At 47.6% G+C, this 20,681-nt stretch overlaps 1 protein-coding gene and 1 non-coding gene across 2 annotated transcripts in view; one reads left to right on the plus strand and one right to left on the minus strand.

The window, feature by feature from the left end:
• The window catches only part of WWOX (WW domain containing oxidoreductase), an 899,405-nt gene that overhangs the window by 409,926 nt on the left and 468,798 nt on the right, over positions 1-20,681 (plus strand). The window lies entirely within an intron of this gene.
• On the minus strand, positions 2,853-2,979 carry LOC114488477. The gene has a single exon (XR_003683793.1). It is a non-coding gene; the product is annotated as a small nucleolar RNA SNORA31 (small nucleolar RNA).

Consider the following 20,681-nt stretch of genomic DNA (forward strand, 5'->3'; position numbering starts at 1 on the left):
TAAACAGCCCCCAGCCTCAGTAGTTTCAACAAGCCTTGTTTACTTTTCCCTTATATTACTCACTGCCTGTGGGCTGGTTGCTGCCCAGCTCCTGCTCCATTACTGTCTTTATTTTGGAATGCAACGGAAGGGGTGGTCGCTGAGGAGGAGGAGGACATACTATTGTCATGGAAAAGAGCAAGATCAATGGTCAAACCACACAGAGGTTTTTAAAGTTTCTGTTTTTGGAAGAGGTATAGCGTTGCTTCTCTCATTCCACTGGCCAAAGCAAATCACGTGTTCAAGCAGAGGTCAGTGGGTTCACACAAGAAGGTGCAGCACATAAATGAGAATAATAAATGTCAATATAGGTGGGGTCAAGAAGATCTATATTTCCTGAAGACTTGGACTTGGATCAAAGTGGATCCCGGGAAACACCTGGCATATGTGTGATCATTCTTCTATGTCTTGTCAGATGTGGATGGTAGTCAACAAGCCTGTGTTGGCCGCCACGCATGGGCCAAGTCTCACTTATAACACGGTGATCGGGTGTTCTTTTGGGAACACTGTGTTGCAGGGTTGATGCCAGCAAAGATGTATAAACAGACAAGAAGGGAAAGCATGTGCAAGGACCCTTGAAGATCTGTAAAGAATAGTGTTGAGGTTAGATGAGGTCTTTGTACCCCGTCATTGGATGAGTTGTCCAATGATGGAAGGCCCATCTCTCAGTCATGGTAGGCAGAATGGCCTAGGCCCTGGAGGCAGCTGGGGTTCTGCCTTTATTCTGCATGCATGTAACAGGCAGCCCTGGGCACAGGACTTGATGTTAGCCTTCTCACTGGCATTTACCTTGCAGGTTATTGCAAGGATTGAAACCACTATCTGTCAGGCACTGGGCACAGTCTTTGGGACAGCATAAGTGCCCAAGAATTAGCACTGGCAACTGTCAGAGGAATGAGGTGTTGGGGGCTGGATGAAAAAAGTGAAGGGATGAAGCAAAGGAAAAAAGCCCTCATAGGCAGAGACAGCAGTATGGTGACTGCCAGAGGGGAAGAGGGTGGGGGGAGACAGAAGAGGGTAAAGGGGAGGTAAATGGTGATGGAAGGAGACTTGACTTTGGGCAATGAGCACATGATACGACATAGAGATGATGTATTATAGAATTGTACACCTGAAACCTATATAATTTTATTAACCAATGCTCCCCCAATAAATTCAATTAAATTTTTTTAAAAGCTAGCAGACATTATTTTATGTCTCGTTTCCCCCAGAAGCCACGGGATTGTGCCTGAGCCTCCATTTCACTGTCTGATGCCCCCCCTGCATCCCACCCCAGACTTGTGACTCTGTGGTCTTAGTCCTTCTCAGTCCCACTGTTTCTGGGTTCCCCAAGAGTGTCTCTTGTGTGTTCTGGGAGAGACCGCTGTTCACTCACCCATGGTTTCTATCTCCATCTTTTCTCGTGTGAGGACTTCCATGTCTCTGTGGTCCATAAAGACCTTTGAGGGCACCCCATCAGCTCCCCCAACACCAGTGCCTGTCACCCTGACCACATTCACCACATTCACGTCTGTGCCCAGGGCCCATCTCCTGATGCTTCCAACAGTGTCCGATGCTCAGGAGCTAGAGAGCAGAGACAACTTTTCTGGAAACCTTAGTTCTCGTGAAAGCCCCCGTGTTTCCCCTGCAATCTTGGTGAGTGTGGACCCATCCCCACGTTGTGTCCCAGGTGGCCATCTGGACCCTGGAGCTGCCTGAGTGCCTCCCTGTGCTAAGCGCTCCTCGTGAAAATTGACCCATGTCTAGGAGAATCATCTGGAAAATCTGTCTTCGGGAAAATTGCTGTCCTCCCAATTTCCTGCCCTGTCAGAAGGCGCATTCACCCCCCTTCTCTGACTGCAAAACTGGAACGCAAGTCATCCTGTGGAATTTGACCTGTGGCAGGTGCTCTCCGCCGCGGGTCCCGCAAACCTGAACTCCAGACTGGGGTTGAAGCCGCCACTGTCATTGCTGTGCAAGAGCAGACGACTGAAAACTGCTTAGGAAGTCCAGCCAAGCTCTGATGGAGGACGGTCCCAGCCCCTTGTAAAGATCTTCCCCAAAGAGAATGCTTTCCAAAATTGCAACTGCAGGATCCTAACCCCTTGTCTAAAAAAGCCTTGGGACCAGATGTGTTTGAGAAATTTTCAAAATTTAGGAAGGTGATATACTGCATACCCTGTGCATTACATGGTTTGGTAATGTACAGCCCAGGACCTGGCCTGAAGATTCTTTCTGTAATTAAAGTTTTATTGGTACACAGTCGCACCCACTTGTTTGCATGTTATCCATGGCTACTTGCAGCTACAGTGGCAGAGCTGAGTATGCAAGGCAGTGGCCATAAGCCCACAAAGCCTAAAATATTTACTACCTGGCTGTCCACTGAAAGTTTGCTAAACCTTGTATGATATAACACCTCTGGGGGCAGCACCTTGGAATTAAACACATGAATATCTCTGCATCAAAATGAGTGGACATTCACACTCAGTAAGATAAAAAACTTAGACAGCTCTAGATAGCTTTGGCTACGAAGCAATTGTTGAAAAACTTTCCATGTTCAGAACTTTTGGAGTCTCACAGGATCCCTTTCCACAGTGACATTGTGAGTAGATGCACAAAGCAGCAGGACAGTTTGCTTACATGTGTACTCTTTCATTGTCAGTAAAGTCGTGCTTGTCATATATGCAACACATCTTTTGCTTTGGGTCCAGATTGCTGCCTTCAGGTTGGGACCCTGTAGCATCCCCTGTACCCTGGCTGAAGGGGGGGTGGCAGGCCCTCTGGGCCAGCATATTATCTATCTATCTGTCTATCTATCTATCTATCTATCTTGGAGATATAGTCCCCTATTCAATGTAGGCCATGACAAAGACAGAAAGTGCAGGAATTTTTTTTCTTTCACATCTTGGTACAAACCAAAAAAACGGCATCAGGTTGTTCAAGGTCTATCAGTGGATGTGGTAACCACCCTATTCATGCTGTTTGTCCTGAGTGGCTTGCTTCCTCATCCTTTCTACAGCTGATCCTGTCAGTGTGAGTCTCTTGACTTCAGGGAAGCATGTGGGTCTTTGTGTCAAACTGGACAGAAGTACATGGGAGATGAGGGACCTCCCCTTCTTAGTTCTGTTCCAGGGACTCCTTGATCCTCAGGCCAGATGAGACAGGGTTGGGGTCCCAACAACAGGCTCCACCATGAAGTATTTTGTAGACACCCCAGAAATATTGGCATAGTTGTCTTTTAATTGCATTCTTAGCCTTTTCTTTTCCGTAGCTCTTTGTGATGCTCAGTTTAATCAGTCAACACCTGTTTACTAATCCCTTGCTCTGGGCTGGGTGTTATACACAGTTCTGCCCTAATCTTACTGGAAGGTGAGGCTAATGCATCCGTGATTCAGAAATATGGAATGTGTGCCGTATTTGGGGATTCTCTTGTGTGATTCTAGTTGTAAAATCATTTTTACAAGTTTTAGACTTGCAGTTAAATTTACATATGGGGATTTCAACCACTTCCGAAAGATAGTATGCTAAGTTATAATGTTACAGAAACATGACAGGGACTCCACACTCCCTGTGTACTGTGTCTGCTGTTCACAGCCATTCTAGAAGGTGCTAATGGGGGATCCCAAGCTCCAGGCCCCACTGCAGACCCGAGTCCTCTGAATCATGGTCTCATTTTCTCCTACTCCACGTCTCAGGACCTATATATGTGTGAAAGGAAATGAAGAAGAGAGGGATCAAATGCTGTATTAGGACATCAGTAGGTTACTCTTCTTGAAAAAAACATTAGTTAGCTTCCTCACCCCGCTCTAGAATTCTCTGCCCTCTGTCTCACGGGCCCCATGACCCCTAAAGCTATGGGTGAGAGCTGTTCTCTGCTTTCTCCAGGTGTGTGTGCTCATGCCCGTGCAGACACATGTATTCTCTCACACACATAGCTTTGTTGAAAAAAATAATGAGCAAGTAAAATGTTATTTGATGTCCGTTTTGTTTAAACAAGGGGCACATTTAAGATAGTGAACACCATCTGAGGAGGGACAAAACCTGGTGCGGTGATCTGGGCGGCCTCGCCAGATCTTTCTAACGTGTATGCCACCAGATAAATAGTCTGGTCGCTTTGTTCAGTTCTCCCAGCTGATTGGGCAATTCAGTTCAAAAAGCGGTCAGACTTGAGGCTTTGCTGATTGGCCCAATTACTACATGAAATTGATCTGGTTATTGAGGAAGCTTGGTGCAGTGACTCGGCGTGAACACAGGTGGTGCAAGTGAGCAGCTAAGTGAAGAGGCCCCCTGGATTTTTAGGGGTTGTGTTCTGCCTGCTCCGAGGTGGCAGGAGAGAACCCCTAAGATGTGCTCCTAGTCCCCAAGCCGGAAGTGAGCTCTCTGCTCATGCTCCTGCTCCCATTGTGCTAGCACCTCCCCTGTGGGTCCCACCCCATCCTTAGTCCAGGACACCTGTGAGCATGCGTCACGGTGCCTTTTTAGCACCATGTCCCATGTCCCAGGAACAGAAGAAATATTCGTTTGCATGAAGCTGCCTTGCTACTCTTCAACATTTCTGTCAAAATATTAACTGACCTTTATATAGCACCTTTTTCATTTGCACAGTGCTCATCATTATAACAAACTGTGAGTCAGAAAGTATTATTTAACCTTCATTTTATCATCATCATGTCAATAACACTAACAGCTAATATTTATTGAGCCCCAACTGAGCCTGATGTAATGTTCAGTACCACTCATGTATCGCCTAGTTAAATTTTTGTGACAAGCCTGTGGGGTTGTGACTGTCTACATCCTGCCTGTGATGGAAGCTGGAAGTGACCAGCCCAAGGCCACAGCCAGTGGGCATGAGCAGGGCAGGGCAGGGCACGAGTCCCAGTGCCCCTGACTCCACAAGCCTTGTCCAAGGTTTTCTCAACAGGGAAGCACTGCAGCGGTTCTCGGATTGGACCTTGTGTTCGTTTCTCGGGGCAGCCACAGCAGGGTACCCCAGGCTGGGCAGCTTAGCAGCAGAAAGTGTCCTCTGGAGCCTGGAAGTCTGAAACCACGGGGGCAGCAGGGTGGTTCCCTCCAAGGCCTCTCTTCTTGCCTTGCAAGTGCCCATCTTCTTCCTGCGTCTCTATCCAGTCTTCTCTCTGTCTGTGTTCTAACCTCCTTTTGTATGAGGACACCAGCTGGATTAGGGCCTGCCGTTAGGACCTCATTTTACCTTATTTGCCTCTTTCAAAGTTGTGTCTCCAAATACAGTCACATTCTGAGGTCCTAGAGGTTAGGACTTCAGCATGTGAGTTTTGGAGGGGACATTTCAGCCTGCTACCTGTGTTTAGTACAGGAAACAAATACAGAATTTCTTTAATCCTTATCATATGTATTAGACCCAAGATAGAACTGAGAGGGGGAAAGAAAGTCTGAAGACCCTTCCCCGTAACATGGGCCGGTCCTTGATCGGATATTCAGCTGACAAGCCTTGCGCTGGTGCTGCAGGCATGCCCAGTATGGACCTGGCCCCAGGAAGGGGCCTGAGCTACAGAATCTCACAGCCCTCCATAGGGCTGCTGGTACAGAGGCCTGATCTAGGCTACTGACACTGGAGGGCAAAGTCTCCTCACTGTTTGTGGAGGTGTAATATAAGCAGAACGGGGCACACACTTCACGTGTGCACCTTGATGAACTGGCACGTTCACACGCATGAGTGCCCAGCGCACAGGACCACTGCAGCACCCCAGCGGCCCTCTCACTTATCCTTCCAGCCACTGCTGCTCTGCAATTTCTAACCTCAGTTGTGTGGTTCCATTTGTAAATATAAAAGCAAAGAGAAACAGTGGTTACAGTATAAAAAAATGCATGCCTTATCTTTCTCTGGATTCCTCTAGATCCAGCTCTGCTCCTAATTAACCCCAGGACACTGAAAAGGACAAATCTGACGAATCTCTCATGGCAGCTTCCTCATTTGTCAAATGCACGGAGACAATCTCCAGTTAATAATGAATTTAGAAAACTTAGACACACAGCTGATCAAGATGGTATATTTATTAACTAATGGTGAAAACAACAAATAAAGAATATTACGCATACCTCTCACTCTCTAGAACGTGAAATCAAAGGACCTGGTGTAGCCAGGAAATATCGGGTGATTTAAATAAGGTATGTAGGAGGGATGGTTGTTAAGGGGCTAAATCGGACAGACAGAAAGCTTTCCTCTAAGAACCTGTTTATTGCCCAGATTTGGAATCTCTGGGTGGCACCGCCAATCAATCGGGGTGCTCTGTTTTACAAGTTTGCTGCACACAGCCTTGCGAATAACTTTCTGTGCAAACCAGAAGCAACCAGAGAGCTTGGGACTTTCAAGGCTCAGGCTTTGTCCCTGGAGGGGAGGACGTTGCTGCATCGATGGCAGAGGTGCCTTCGTCAAACATCTTCTCTAGACTAGACACAGACCTCAGGCAGTGTGGGACAGCGTCTCGGTCCCTGTCACCCATATCCAGGCCGCTTATCTTCTGACAAGTTCGTATTTGTCACATTTTAATATGTATTGGTGTACTTGCTTCTTGATTCACTTGTACTGCGTAAGAATTGATTTTCGAGAAATATATTTAGATTTTTTTTGCACACTCCTGAATTGGCTAAATGCATATTTGCATAGAAATAATCTTTAGTGAGCTCTGCTTGCAACTGTGTCAAATTTATAAACATCCCCCTCAGGTCTCTTTTTCTTTCTTTCTTTTTTTTTTTCATGCATCATGTCTGGGTCACCACACACAGCATTTATTTGGTCGGGATTTTGTTTTCAGCCGTTTTTTTGCCCAGATTGTGTTTCCATATGTTATAACATCTCACCATATTTTATTTCTTTACATTGCAATTTCAAAACAGAATAATCCTGTTCAGAGGTTTTGTTTAAGGGCTCCTTCCGATGAAAGCAAGCATGTGGTATAGAGCCTTTTACCTCCTATTTCTTCTCCCACTCCCCTCTCGGTCCACAGTCTCTGTCTTTGAAGACACCCGGTGGAGCAGGCAAGGTAGAGCCCAGACACCAGACGGTTTTCACTCACACCGGGAAAGTGCCGGGGTTCTGGAAAATGTTAACGTTAATGGCCAGAGTAGGCCTGCCCAGCTCAGTGGGATTCTACTTACCTGGCTTATCATTCTGTTAACTGAACTTTCCGGTTAATTTATGGCTCCGTTTGTGCATGCCCACCCCGTCCCCGCTCCTCACCACCACTCGAGTCCTCGTTGTGTGAAAGTTACTTCACTTTCTCCCACATCTCCTTTCTCTCCTCATCTTAGCCTCTCCCCTGTACCTCTCCTATAGACGGATGCCTCCTTCCGTCTTGGTGCTGCTTATTCTTTCCCTCTTTCAGCTTCTGTTTCTCCTTCTACCTAGATGCGTCCCTATTTTTCTTGTATCAAGAGGCCTCTGAACTTGGCTTTCAGTGGCCAGCATGTAGTATTTGATTATTTATTGTCCTCCTCGAACCTAGTGTGGTTCTGGTATTTCAGACAGCTGCTTACAGGTTTGCCTTTGAACCTGCCTTGCCTTTTCTTGCCACGTCCATGCTCCCGACGTCCATGTTCACTGTTGCACTGGCTGAAGGAAGAGGGACTTGGTTGTCCAGTAGTTAGCTGTGTAAGCTTAACTGTACATTTTAAGCATACCCACATTTTATTACTTAATGCCTGCCAGCAGGTAATTCTACCAAAACCTTGAAAAAAAAGATTATTTGGAAAAATAAGGGGCTCTATCTTTTTTCTCTCCCTCCTCCTTCTCCCCCGTACCGAGATTCTAAGCTCACACTCATAAATGAAGTAATTCTGACCATGTGATGATGGCATTTTCTTGAGAAGTGAACCCCTGTATTTCCTTCCTCTGTTGGGCAGATGGACCCTAAGGTGGGCCCACCCTGGTATGATCCCCTCCCCTTGAATGAGGACGGAACCTGTGACTTGCTTCTAAGCAATAGAATATGAAAAAGATGGTAGGATGTCCCTTCCTTCATTAGGCTACACGACATGGCAAAGGGAAGTGATTTTGCAGATTTAATTAAGGCCCCAATTCAGTTGATTTTTAGTTAATCAGAAGGGAGATCATCTTGGGTGGGTCTGACTTAAGTGAAAACCCTTACACAGGGACTGACATCAGAGACTCCATCGGTGGCGCTGACGAAGTAAGCTGGAGAGGGCCGCGTGACAGGGGGCTACAGGAGGCTTCTAGGAGCTGAGTGAGGCCCAAAGTGGACAGCAAGAAAATGGGATATTAGTCCTACAACCTCAAAGAGATATACTCTGCCAACAGCCTGAAGGGGCTTAAAGGTGATGGCATCTCCCCAGGGAAGGCTCTGATGGGACCACGGCCCACCTGTGATCTGGATTTCAGCCTGGCGAGACCCTGAAACTGAGAACCCAGCCGAGCAACACCCACACTTCTGACCCACTGGAACTCTAAGATAATAATGGGTGTTGTTTTCAGCTGCTAAGTTTGTGATCATTTGTTACACAGCCATAGAAAATGAACACATTCTGGACCATGGAGATTTCACCTTTCTTTGATATTCTTGGCTCAGCAAGTTCTAAGCTGCTCACTGGGACTTAGAGGACCACCCAAGAAGATGATAACCCCATTAGAAACATATTTTGTAGAAAACTCTATGTCTTTGTGCCTTTCAACTATGAATTAAGATGAAAATAACATATAGTGCTGAGCCACATACGGGTATTTTGATGCAGTCCCACTTAGAGACTCACAGGTGTAGCCTAAGATGTCATCGAGAACAGCTCACGTGACCAGAATAGGGCACAGTCTTTCCTCCATGTGTCACCTCGTGACTTACTGAGAAAAAGGAGGTGACCTCAAGGCACAGGTGTCGCCATCCCATGTACTTTATAGACAAGGAAAGTAGGAATCCACATCGTCTCCCAGGTGGAACTCAGTCTAAGTCCCCTGTCTTGAATCGCGTTGACCCAAGAGGTCGTGTGATTTCCATTAGATGACATCCACAGCCACCCAAGGGCAGAAGTGAAATTGGAATTTCCCTTTTGCATTTCTGAAACCTTTTTGTATTTGTATATTTAGTTAATCTGGGATTTTGTTTTTGTGGGATTTTTTTTGGTGGTGGGAGGGGGACTGGGAACCACCATTCCCTTTGAGAACGGCCCTTGTGCCGCAGCCTTACCTTCCGACAGGGAGCTGTTTCTGAGGCCCAGGCCCAGGGGCTGTGCTGTGCGGCGCTTGCACCCACTCCCGTGCTCGCCCAACCCTAAATAATCGTCTGTATGTTCCTTTTATCGTCACCTCTGAAACAAGATGAAGAAGCCAACGGTTTGCTTTGGAACACATTAACTTCTTTATCACATTAATACTGACTCATATCTTATTTCCCACTTGCAGTAAGAAAACCGTTCACATCTTTCCCTCTCAGGACAATATCTTTAATAGCTTCTGTGTGTTTCCTATTTTTGGCTGTTTCTGTATAAACAGACTAATCTAATAGCATGCTGAACCATCTAACTTGGCAGAAATTCAGAAAATCACTCATTTCTATGGCAAGCCGAGATGCCAGGAAGGGGGGTGGAACCCTCACTTTCATTGCAGAAAGATTTTTCTTAAAGTTGTCTGTCACGAACATAATACGTCTATCACTTGGAATTCTCTAGCACCCTGCCTGGGAATTATTTGTTGCAGAAAGGCACGATGGCGAACAAGAAAGTATCATTCCCCATACAATTTCTGGTTTGAATTTGTTTGCCTTAAAGGAACTGGATTGTGTGAACACAGCTTTGAATGCTGGGAAAGGTAGTGTTCCCCTCTCGGACACTTTCCACGGAACCCAAAAGCGAGGACATCACGGCCCCTTGCACAGCCTGGCTACTGGCCCAGCCTGCCCCGCATCTGCCTGTGTCCCTGGAACAGGAGCCTGTCTTCGGAAGGTGTGACTGCTGACAGCCGAGGACAACCCCGCCTCCTTTGATTTGTTGCAGGTCCCAAGTGGGCTACAGACTTGGCTCCCACTTCTGAGCTGCTGAGCATTGCTGGAGAACATCACAAATCATGCTGATGGTGCCACTGACAGCTCAGCCCTTTGGGGTCAGCTGCAGTTCGACCCTGAGTCCGGGGTAACCACAATCCCTTCTCTGGGCCCCATGCTTTGCTCATCCCCTGGGGCCTGTACCCCCTTCCAAAGGTAACTGGAACCCTGAACGTCCTTATTCAAAGAACCCCAATCTGCCTCTAAAAGGGCACATGCTTTTCTATATTCTGTTATTTTACTTTATTTAGCACACACATTTATTTTATTTTTAAATAGACTTTATCTTTAGATTTTTTTTTTAGATTTGCAAAAAAATTGAGACAATGACACACAGTTGTCCTGTTATTAACATCTTACATTATTTGGTTCATGTCTTACAGTTACAGAACCAATATTAATATATCATTAACGGAAGTCTGTAGTTTATACAGATTTCCTCAGTTTTTCCTAATGACCTTTTCATATTCCAACATCCCACACTGCATTTAGTCATCATGCCCCCTTAGACTTGTCTGGGCCACGCCCGTTTCTCAGACTTTCCTTGTTTCTGATGATTTTTGAGGAGTGCGCGTGGTTGGAGACTATGGAAGATGCCCGGGTGATGGAGTTGATCTGCTTTGTTCTCCTGATTAGACTGGGGTCTCGGGTTTCAGAGGAGAAGACACAGAGTGAAGTGCCCTTCTCGTTGCACCGCACCACGGGCAGTGCCATCAGCGTGACTGTCTCGGTGATGTTGACCTTTCCCACTGGCTGGGGTGGCATTTGTCAGGTTTCTCCACTGTCGTCACTCTTTTCCCATCCATTGCGTCCTCTTCTCTCTGGAGGGACGTCTCTGTGTGCAGACCACTCCTGAGTGAGGGTTTGTGTTCTCCCTGCTCATAGGCAGAGTGTCTGTGTAAACGATTTGGAATTCTTCTGCGTGGGAGATTGTCTCTTCTCCACATTTATTTATTTTTATCAGCGTGGGCTCATGGATGTTCACTTCCTACTTTGGGTTATGATCCAATACTGCTTTCTTTTATTGCCCAGGTGGTTTGGCCATCAGGAGCCCTTTCCATTGACTCCCATGTCCTTGAGGTCCATGGCCATCGTGGTGAGGTGTGCTTTCATTTCCTGCTTTGTTCTGGGTTCGGCCCTCCTCTCTCCTCCCCATCCGCCTCACATACCCAAAGGGCAGTGTGCTGCCCCGACTCCTGACGTTCCAGTGGAAAGGTCACCTCTTCTACGAAAATCTACTCTGGAGCAGTTAGGAATGTGGGTGAGTTTTATCTCCCATTTAACATTTTACTGTACATAATTTAGGGACCCGATAGGCCACTCTCTTTCTTAGTGTGTTTGCCGCCATTCTTCCCGAGAGGATGGACCTTAGAATCTGCTTGACCACACAGCCGGGTTTCCAAGTCCCAAATAAGGCAGGCTGTCCAGAAATACTGAGCCAGGGGGAAGACGGAGTCCTAACACTGACTTGGTCCCCACCTTGGGCATCTCAGTTTTACCTGTGTCCTCCCTGTGCCCCACTTTCTTCACTTTCATAGTGAGGGGGCTGCCCCAGCTGGTTTCCCAGGCTCCTTCCAATCCTGATGTTCTATGATGGTGTGAATCTCTGAGTAATCACTCAAGATGCCAAAAAGAAGTCACAAATGAGACCACATGTATTCTGTTGGAAAATTTGGTAAAATCAATGGAGGAAAGGGGAGGAACAGGAGAAAGAAGCAAAACTGGACTCATTAAAGGCAAGGAGAAGAATGAATGTGGGGTAGGAGCTGGGAAGAGAACAATGGTTAACAAGGACAAGAGAGAAATAACCTTGATGCTAATCCCCTTGGAAAGCCTGGAACAAATAATTAAATACATAATTTCTGAAGTTTTAGGAAAGTGGGGACTATGAAGCAAGAACACGGGTGTCATCTCTTTTTATCTCTATCTTATTTTCAAAAAGCGCACTGGACAGGTAGAAGAGACAGAGCATATGGTTATTTCAGGCACGGTGGGCTTAGGCAGCCTGGACAAACACACGATGCTCAGATCAAGGGAGGAGAACAGGATGAAGATGCAAGGAGCTCCAGCTTTTTGAAGGCTCATCAGAGGGTAGCAGATGGTTGTCTTGCAGTGGAATGAATGTCCACACAAAGGGTTTGTGTCCTTTGTTGGAGACGTAAAACAAAGGTCGGGTGCTTTGACCACCAGCTGTGGTTGCCGACTGAGGATTGCCGTCCTGGGTAGAGGGTGTGCCTGCATACGCGCACTACGGCTCCCTCCTCCCGTCTGATTCTGTGGTGCTCAAGTTTCCTGTAGGTTCTCTCTCCCTCTCTCTCTCTCTCTCTCTCTCTCTCTCTCTCTCTCTCTCCCTCCCTCCCCCTCTCTTTTCAGTTCAATGATTCAGAATTCCAGCCCCCATCAGAAGCCCTTCTGTTTGCTTAAAATCCAGACCACCAGGCCCTATGTGGACACTCTGCTGCACTTGGTCCAGGGGGCGGGGGATGCAGGTGCGGGATCTGCATTTCCGTCTCACTCCCCAGGTGGTTCTGTGCACACTTGGAGCCGAGCAGCACCCTTCTAACAGGATTGCCAACTCCTCAAGAATAAGAACTGTATTTTCTTCCTTTTCTGTATGCCTCTCCATACAAGGATAATTACACAGAATAAGTGCAGAAATGCTTGTTGATGGATTTTTTCCAGCAATTTTTTTTAGCTCTCTTTGTCTGGAACTTTGCAAAATAAACACCACGGTCGCCCCGTGCTTTGTGAGTAGCATGCTAGAATGGAATTTCACTCTTTTCCATTGGGGGTCAATTTTTTGGTTTCAACTGAATTAGGAAAGGAAGAGGGTGGATCCTTGGAAAAGTGTGAATGTTGATGCTGAGGACTCGCCAGGCCCTTCCCTTCCAGCTGGTTCTCCAAGGGGTCCAGAGGCTGGCTGTTTCGAGCCTCCCGTTAGTGATGGCTTCAGGCCCCTCCTCACTGTGCATTTATCTTGCAAGGAGCGTATTTAGGGGATGCTTTCATTCTATTTTATCTGCAGAATTACTTTCCACTCGGAGGTCTTTTGTATAAGTATTCCCTTGAACCCATTCCAAAAAGTGGATTTTTAACCCAATAGACCATAACTGCAGTGTTTTATCGTGCATACATATTTCAAAATGTGAATGTAAGTAGATTTAGCAAAGTTAAAATAAAATTAAAACTTTTCAAAGGGCACCACTGCTTGCTTTTCCATGTTGGACTTTTCCCTTTGGGGTTCTTATACCATTTCAAAGACTCTAAAAACAAGAAGACTTTTTTGATTGTGTCTTTTTTTAAGACTCACCTGAGGGTATATTTATTGATTTTAGAGAGAGAGGAGGGGAAAGACAGAGAGAGGAACATCGATCAGTTGCCTTCCATGTGCTCCCTGACTGGGGATCGAACCCGCAATCTAGGTTGTGCCTTGAGCAGGGATCCAACCCACAGCCTTCTGATGTATGAGATAACACTCCAACTAGATGAGCCACCTGGCCAGGGCCTTTTTCCCTCCACAAGGGCAGAGTACAGAAAACACTGATGAGGTTTGGTTCCCCTGTCTCCTGGCAGCCCACTTGGTAACGATGTGATGAATTCTGAACCTGTGAGTTGGTGCCATTTATAGCAGTGTGGTCAGAGAGATTCTGAACTCGCATCTTGTTTACCCTCTTGTCTCTCCTGAAATCCGTTCCTCAAGGGGAAGTTAGAATCATTTTTCTAAAATAGAAATCTGTTCTTACTACCACCCTGTTCTCCACGCCCTGCTTAATCCCTTCAGTGGCTCTCCATTTCCCTTGGGATGAAAACCCAAATCCCCATCAGACCCTGCAAGGCCTGTGCTTGTCTGCAGCCTTCCCTCACCCCACTCCTCCTCCCCTTCTCACCCCTCACTCCTGTCACTGGGCCTTTGCACAGGCTGCTGACTCTGCCTGGAGTCTTCTCCCCTTCCAGCATTAGCTAGTGAGCTCCTTCTTGTCCTTTGATGTTCAACTGAGTCATCACTTTCAACAACTTGCAAAGTTACTTTGTCCCTCTAAGCTGCATTTTCTTCTCTGTGTGATGATGGGATTAATAGCTACCTCTGTCTTCTTACTGGATATTTTGGGAGAAAGTGAGGAATAACTGATGCTCCTCACTAAAGCACTCAACATAGTTCTGGGCACACAGTAGGTCATCATGTCTGAGTATTAGCAGCTATGACTGAGCTGGTCTGTGAGTTGTACCCTTAAGTCCGTTTCTTGGACTCTCCTGCCCCTCCTGCTGTAGTTGTTATTTATGTATTTGGGGGGTGTGTGGGAGCAGGTCAGACCAGGTCAAGAAAGGGGGAGGCAAAGGAGGGAGGTGTCGACAAGCCACTGAAAGACTCTCCCTTCCCTCAATGCTACGGCCTGAATGAATGCCCTCCCCCCCAAATTCATGTGTTCAAAGTCTAATTTCTAAAGATAATGGTATTTAATCCATCACCCTAGAGGCCTAAGGAAGGATGGGCCACACTGCCTTCCATCCTGACTGCAGGACCTCTGCGACCACTCAGCTGGAAAGAAGGGCGGACCTTCTGATGTGCTGTTCCTGACCAGACAAGAGGGGAGACAGAATTGTTTCAAATGGGGTGTATGTACTGAAGTGTGTTCCCTCCGGATTCGTATGTTGAAAGCTCTAACCCGTGATGTTGTAGTCTTTGGAAGCACGGCCTTTGGGAGCTGATTGGGTTTAGATCCTATAATGAGAGTGGGGCCTTCGTGATGGGATTAGTGTCCTTGTAAGAAAAGGAGCACATATGTCTGTCTGTCTGTCTGTCTGTCTCTCTTTCTCTTCCTCCCCCATGTGGCTGCCCCCACCCCCAGCTCCCCATGCACTGAGGGGAGGCCATGTGAGGACACGCCTGAAGGCAGCCTTCTCCAGGCCGAGAAGAGAGCTCTCACCAAACACTGGAATCTGTGGGCACACCTTGATCTCACACGTCCTGGCCTTGGGAATGATGAGAAACAAATGCCTGTGGTTTGAGGCACCCAGTCTGTGGTGTTTTGTCATAGCAGCCCAGCAAAGACGCAGGGTTAGTGCTGTATACTTTGAAGGATTGGAAGTTGCATGCCCAGGTTCATATTCTGGGTGGGCCGCTATTTTCTGGGCCTTGAGCAAGTCACTCATCCTCTCTAAGCCTCAGTTTCTTCATCTACAGAATGGGGGTATTAACAGTCCCTTCCCCAGAGAGTTGTGGGAGGGATTAGGTGCTGAAAATGCTCGTGCAGCACTCACGCAGGTGCGCAGCGCTGAGCTGGCTGGCACCCTCAGCATCACCCAGCAACATCATCGTCATCAACGTCAACATCATGGTCGTTACTATTGGCATCATGGCCATTGGCAAAAGCACCAGGTGCCTGTTTGCCCTTAGCCTGGGTCCCACGTTGGAATAACTGTCAGTGGCAGGCGCGCACGAAACTCAGAAGTTGGCCTTTCCTCACAGGCATCAATGGCGACCCCTTTGCGGAAAAAAAAAATGCTTTGGAAACCAGGTCACAGAGGAAAGTGCCTCTTATTGTACAGAGCCGAGAGGTCTGCCGTGGAAGTGCAGAGGGAGCCTGGCCTAATTGCGTTGGTAATACAATCCTGTAACTCATCCTGCCAACACGAAGGTGGATGGACGGTCCCCATCCTGGCCGCCGAGCACTGCCCGTGTTTTCCTAGGAGAGACATCGGCACTCCAGATGTGATTAAAATGCCTTGGACAGGCCCTTGCTATTAAGAGTTTGTGGCTCCGGTTTAATAAAAGGTAGTATATTAAAATGGAAACATGTTATTATTGATAAGGACCAGACACGATATAGGCCAGATTAAAGCTCTGATAATACGGAATGCAAGGGAAAGAAGCTACGGGTTATCTAGTACGTGCTATACACTGATTGCCCTGCTGGACACAGAGACACACAGAATACCGCGTGCCTTCGAATGCAGTCTGTCCTGATATATTAATATATTTAATTATCAGACTTTCAACATTAAAGAAGATTACAATAGAGGCATCCAGTTGGTTGGGGAATAGTTACTGCAAATGATAAGCTCTTTTGAATAAACCGAGACTGACTTAATGAGGTTTTGCTGTGTATTATTTTTCTTGATAGAAAATGGAGTGACTATTGCCTTCCCCCACCACCCTCAGTCCTTGTGCTTACTAGTAATGACCCTCTTTTCTGTCGCTCATGGGAACTTTAAAAAATTTAAATGAATGGATATGTTAGCCTCAAGTTTCTGGAATTTTAAGAGGGTCCGAAAGGCATGTGCTCAAGGACCAAGGCTTGCAAACAAAACCAGGCAGCCCAGCTAGGAAAGTAAAACTAGAGAGGAGTGTCCCCACCCTCCCTGGGTTGTGCTTCTGTTTTTGGAAGAGGATCAAGGAGTATTCAACCTCCAGTTAATTTGTCTGCTCCTTCTGATGACTTCTTCACCATGCAGACGTGAGTACGTCATTGGAAGGGTCCCAGAGAGCAGCCCGAGGGCCCGTGCGCTGGGGAGCATTCCTTTTCTGGCTGAAGGCTGGCGTGGTTCAGACTTGCTCACCTCCTCTGCCCAGTTCCAGACAGGCATGTGCCCGTTTCAGACAGGCCGGCGGTTCTAGCCAGCCAGCACCTGTCCCTCCAGAGCCCAGTGAGAAAGCTGGAATAATACAAAATAAATTGCGCACATTGAGCGCCCACCCCGCCTCCCATGTTTTCTGCTTCTGCTCACATAACCCTGTGCTGATAAGTATTCCTGCCCCCTTGTTGAAGATGAGGCTTTAAACAGCCCTGGCCACGGGTCCATGGTCATGTTACTCACCAGCGGCCTACCTGGCATTGGAATCAGGTCTCTCTGGAACTGTCTGTGGAATCATGACTCCTTCGTCCCTGACCTCATTGTCATAACAAAGAAACAAAGAAAAGGGTGTCAAAATGGAGTGATGGGTGGGGACCAGTGGCCCAGCCAATGTTCTCCCAGCCCAGAGCCAACTACAGTGTGTGTCTCCCTGCCCCACTGCCAACCCCACCTATGGGAGCTCTGTAGTTTGTATCAGCACCCATGAACTGCCCCTCCCCATGTCTGGTTCTCCCTGGCATGGTGGAAGGCATGGGGAGGGAGTCACCTTCAAGCTGGTCATCTGTCTCTATGCAGTCTGATTTATGCTGCCACCCCCCACCCCAACAGTGCTGGCTTGAAGAATCCGGTTGTCTCCTGGATGTCCATATCTCCACCCCAAGCTTTTAGAATGACTGCCCAGTACCAAGCTCTACCCTCAGCACTTTGCAAACATTTCGCAGGACAATTTTAAAAACAGGAAGGTACTGTTGCTCTTCCCATTTTACAGATAAGCCTACCAAGGCCTGGAGGGGTTATTGACCTGCCTGCCTGTCCTCAGAAGCCAGGACAAAGTCAGGATCTGAGCCCAGGGGGTGGGCTGAGGAGTCTTTGTATGTTTAAACCTCCTTGCTCAGTTGCCTTGCTTTGTTGCCTCCCCTCTCAGGTCAGCTTTCCTTCCCCAGCCCAGCTCTTCCCCCACCACCATTTTTTCCCCCTGTGCAAACAGACTTGGAAAGACCCGGCCTGCCGGCCTTGGGTTCTGATAAGATCTGGCTGTGCTCCCTTTGTCTGGCCTGAACCTGCCTTTCTGAATGGCCCTGTTAATTGCAATTGACTCCCATAGAATGTGGATGGCAGTGCTACCTGACACCAACTAATGCCTCTGACTTTTCCTCAGTGGCCCCAGCAGCAGACTGGAGTGGATGGGAGAGGGGGGTCAGAGGAGGGGGTGGGAGAGGGGTCAGAGGTGAGAGAGAGCACTTTTGATTCCAATAAAATACCTTAGAGCATTAGAGCTTCTTCTGTTGAAGTTTACATCCTCTCTCTCTCTCTCTCTCTCTCTCTCCCTCCCTCCCCCTTTTGGGAGGGCATGTTGTCATTTCTAGGAATTCACAGTAAAACGAGAAATGATTAGGAGATTTCACCGTTGTAGCTCCTGTGAAGACTCAGGATTTTTTTCTTTTTATTATTTTTTCCATTTTCTAGCTTTAGGGCTAAGCATGAAAAAAGATCTCTGAAGCATACAACCTGAAAGATGAGTCTAAAGCAAGAGAATTAAGCCCCACAGAGAGAAGGTAGTAGGAGCGTGGTTTCCTGCAGGCCTACTAAGTATTGGACCTGTTTTCCTTTTATAACCTCTTGTAGTCCTATGTGGGAGCATATAAAGCCCACTTTAGAGGTAGAAAACTGAGGCTAAAAGACTGCCTTGCTCTCCAGCGCTCAGCCATCCTCATTGTATTTCACTGTCCTGGGGGAGAAACTGTGAACCAAGAGCTTGTGCACTTGGGCTGCTTTGGGTCAGAAGATGTGCAGGGCACTCTGCACGTGCTCAAGCCCGGCGGGCCTCCTTTCCCGGAGACAGGCAACTGCGCTCACACTTTCCCATGCATCGTCCCTTAGGTACCTCTGAGTTCCGATTGTCCTGTTTCACGGGTGAGAAAGCTGAGGTGCACAGAAAAAGGGGGGAAAGTGCCCAAGGTCACAGAGTTGGTTCATCACTGAAGTGGGGGTAAACCCAGGGCTGGTCTAAGATGACTGGGCAGAAGAGGTGGGGCTGGGGAGAGACCCCCAAACTGCGGGTCTGTCTGCTACTGGTCTGGGTGGGCGGCCTGGTGTTGACTGTGGAGGGACTCTTTAGGGAAGCATTTGGGGATCACAATTTGTTTCCATTTTAATTTCCACACGGTGCTGGGGCAGATCACAGCTTGTGCCCACCAGGCCAGGAGAGTGACAGGGCATCACTGGCAGACAAAGCCAGGTCACTTCTGTTTGGCTGAGGGCTTCAGAACACAGACAAATGAACAAAGTTAAAAACGATTCCCAGGGGGCAGGCGGAGAGTTTCTGTAAAGTCACAAGCATGAGCTTCACTAACAAGTGAATTAACATCATTTAAGGGATAGTTCAGTTAAAGGTTCAGATTTTTGACTTCTCTTGCAATATCAGAAGACCACCAAAGGCCAGCCATTCTGGGTTAGAACTCTGTCAGGCAGAATTGGCAGGAGGGCGGAGGGGTGGGCAAGGGAGACGGCCCCCCTAGAGGGGATGAGGGCTCCCAGGTCCCATATTCCCAGTTCATCTGCCTCCACCATGTCTGACACCTGCCTGGCCCCTCAGGCTTTTGAGTGTCAGTGCCTGGAGTGGAATGGAGAAGGACTTCAGAGCAGAAGAACCACCAGCTGCTTACTGTCTCTGAGCTGAGTTTTAGTTTTCTCAGCTGTTAAGTGGCCCTGCTGAGACCCACCGCACACGGCTGCTATGGGGTGAGCAACGCTAGCTGGTGCCGTCCTTCAGTAAGTGCCCAGGGAGTTATCATAGCTGCTGTTGAGTGTGCCCCCCCGAGTCCCTTCCTTCAGGGTCAGAGCACGGGAACCGTGATGCTCAGAGGGACGGAGGGCCGCAGGCTGCTTTCCTGAACAGGTGCCTTCTCCCAAACCTTCCTTTTCCTTGGGTTTCTGAATGACCGCTGTGGAGAACAAAGCTTTTCACACCTTTGTTTATTTTTTTCAGGTGTAAGGGTCCCCCAGGAGATTTCCTTAAAGGAAAAAGGCAGGGGTGCCCACATCCCAAACCAGAACTGAATGCAAATATGACAATAGGACCCGTCCCAGGTAGAAAAAAGCTCCCTTTTAATTAAAAGCCTGGAAGGACAGACCCTTTAATTGCTGCACTTGTAGTGTCAGGGCTATCAATATTGGTGCCTCTTTCATTAATAAACTGGCAAGTCAGGGAGCTGCAGGAGTGGGAACCCCTCCCCCACCCCGGCTCACACCCCAAGCTCTACTTAATCAAAGGCAGCCTCGATCAAACAGGAAAAGAACATGTAAATCAGCTGCATTAATTCTGCCAGCCCTAAATAGGTAGAAGGAAGGGAAAATGAAAGGGAGCCTTCATCCGTTTCCCTTGCAGATGCCCCTGCTCTCTGTGAACCCAAGCAAGAGGCAGTTAAACGGCCCCGCAGATTGCGAGTGACTCGGGGAATGCCTGGGTTTATGTATGGATTAGCACAGTGATAGACCCTGAGTAGCAAAGACGAAGACTAATTACCTGACAGAGCTCCCCTCCACTCGCCTGGGTCATTGAAATTAATTTCTGCTTTCAGGCTTGGCAGAAAGCAGCTGCAGAATTTCAGTTCAATACTCAAATTAACGGGGAGCCAAAATTATTTCTCTGCACAGGCAGTATTAGAGGAGTGGGTTACCAGATAGATCTTGATCGCAGACACCAAAGAAAGGATTATTCCTCCCTTTTCATCAAGAGCCCTAGGTCCTTGCAAAGTGCAAAGGAAGGTGGTGGCAGGGTGGGGGTGGAGGGGAGAGATAATAATCAATTTGTTGGAGAGTTAACACTTCGGTGCTGTATTAAATTGGGTGTGATGTACCTGGGTGGGAGACCTCCTGCCCCCCAAATAATTTACAATTTTTCTCCATTTAACAAAAACATTAAATTAAATATATGGCCCTTTCCTATACAACCAAATCAGAATTCCTAATCAAGGGCTATTTGTGAATCTCTGTTCTACAGCGTCCTGTGTTGTCAGGTTAAAGCAATGGGTGGAAAGGGGAGAGAGAAGAGAGGGAAGAGGTCAT

Source organism: Phyllostomus discolor, chromosome 12 (assembly GCF_004126475.2).
Source record: "Phyllostomus discolor isolate MPI-MPIP mPhyDis1 chromosome 12, mPhyDis1.pri.v3, whole genome shotgun sequence".
NCBI lineage: Eukaryota > Metazoa > Chordata > Mammalia > Chiroptera > Phyllostomidae > Phyllostomus > Phyllostomus discolor.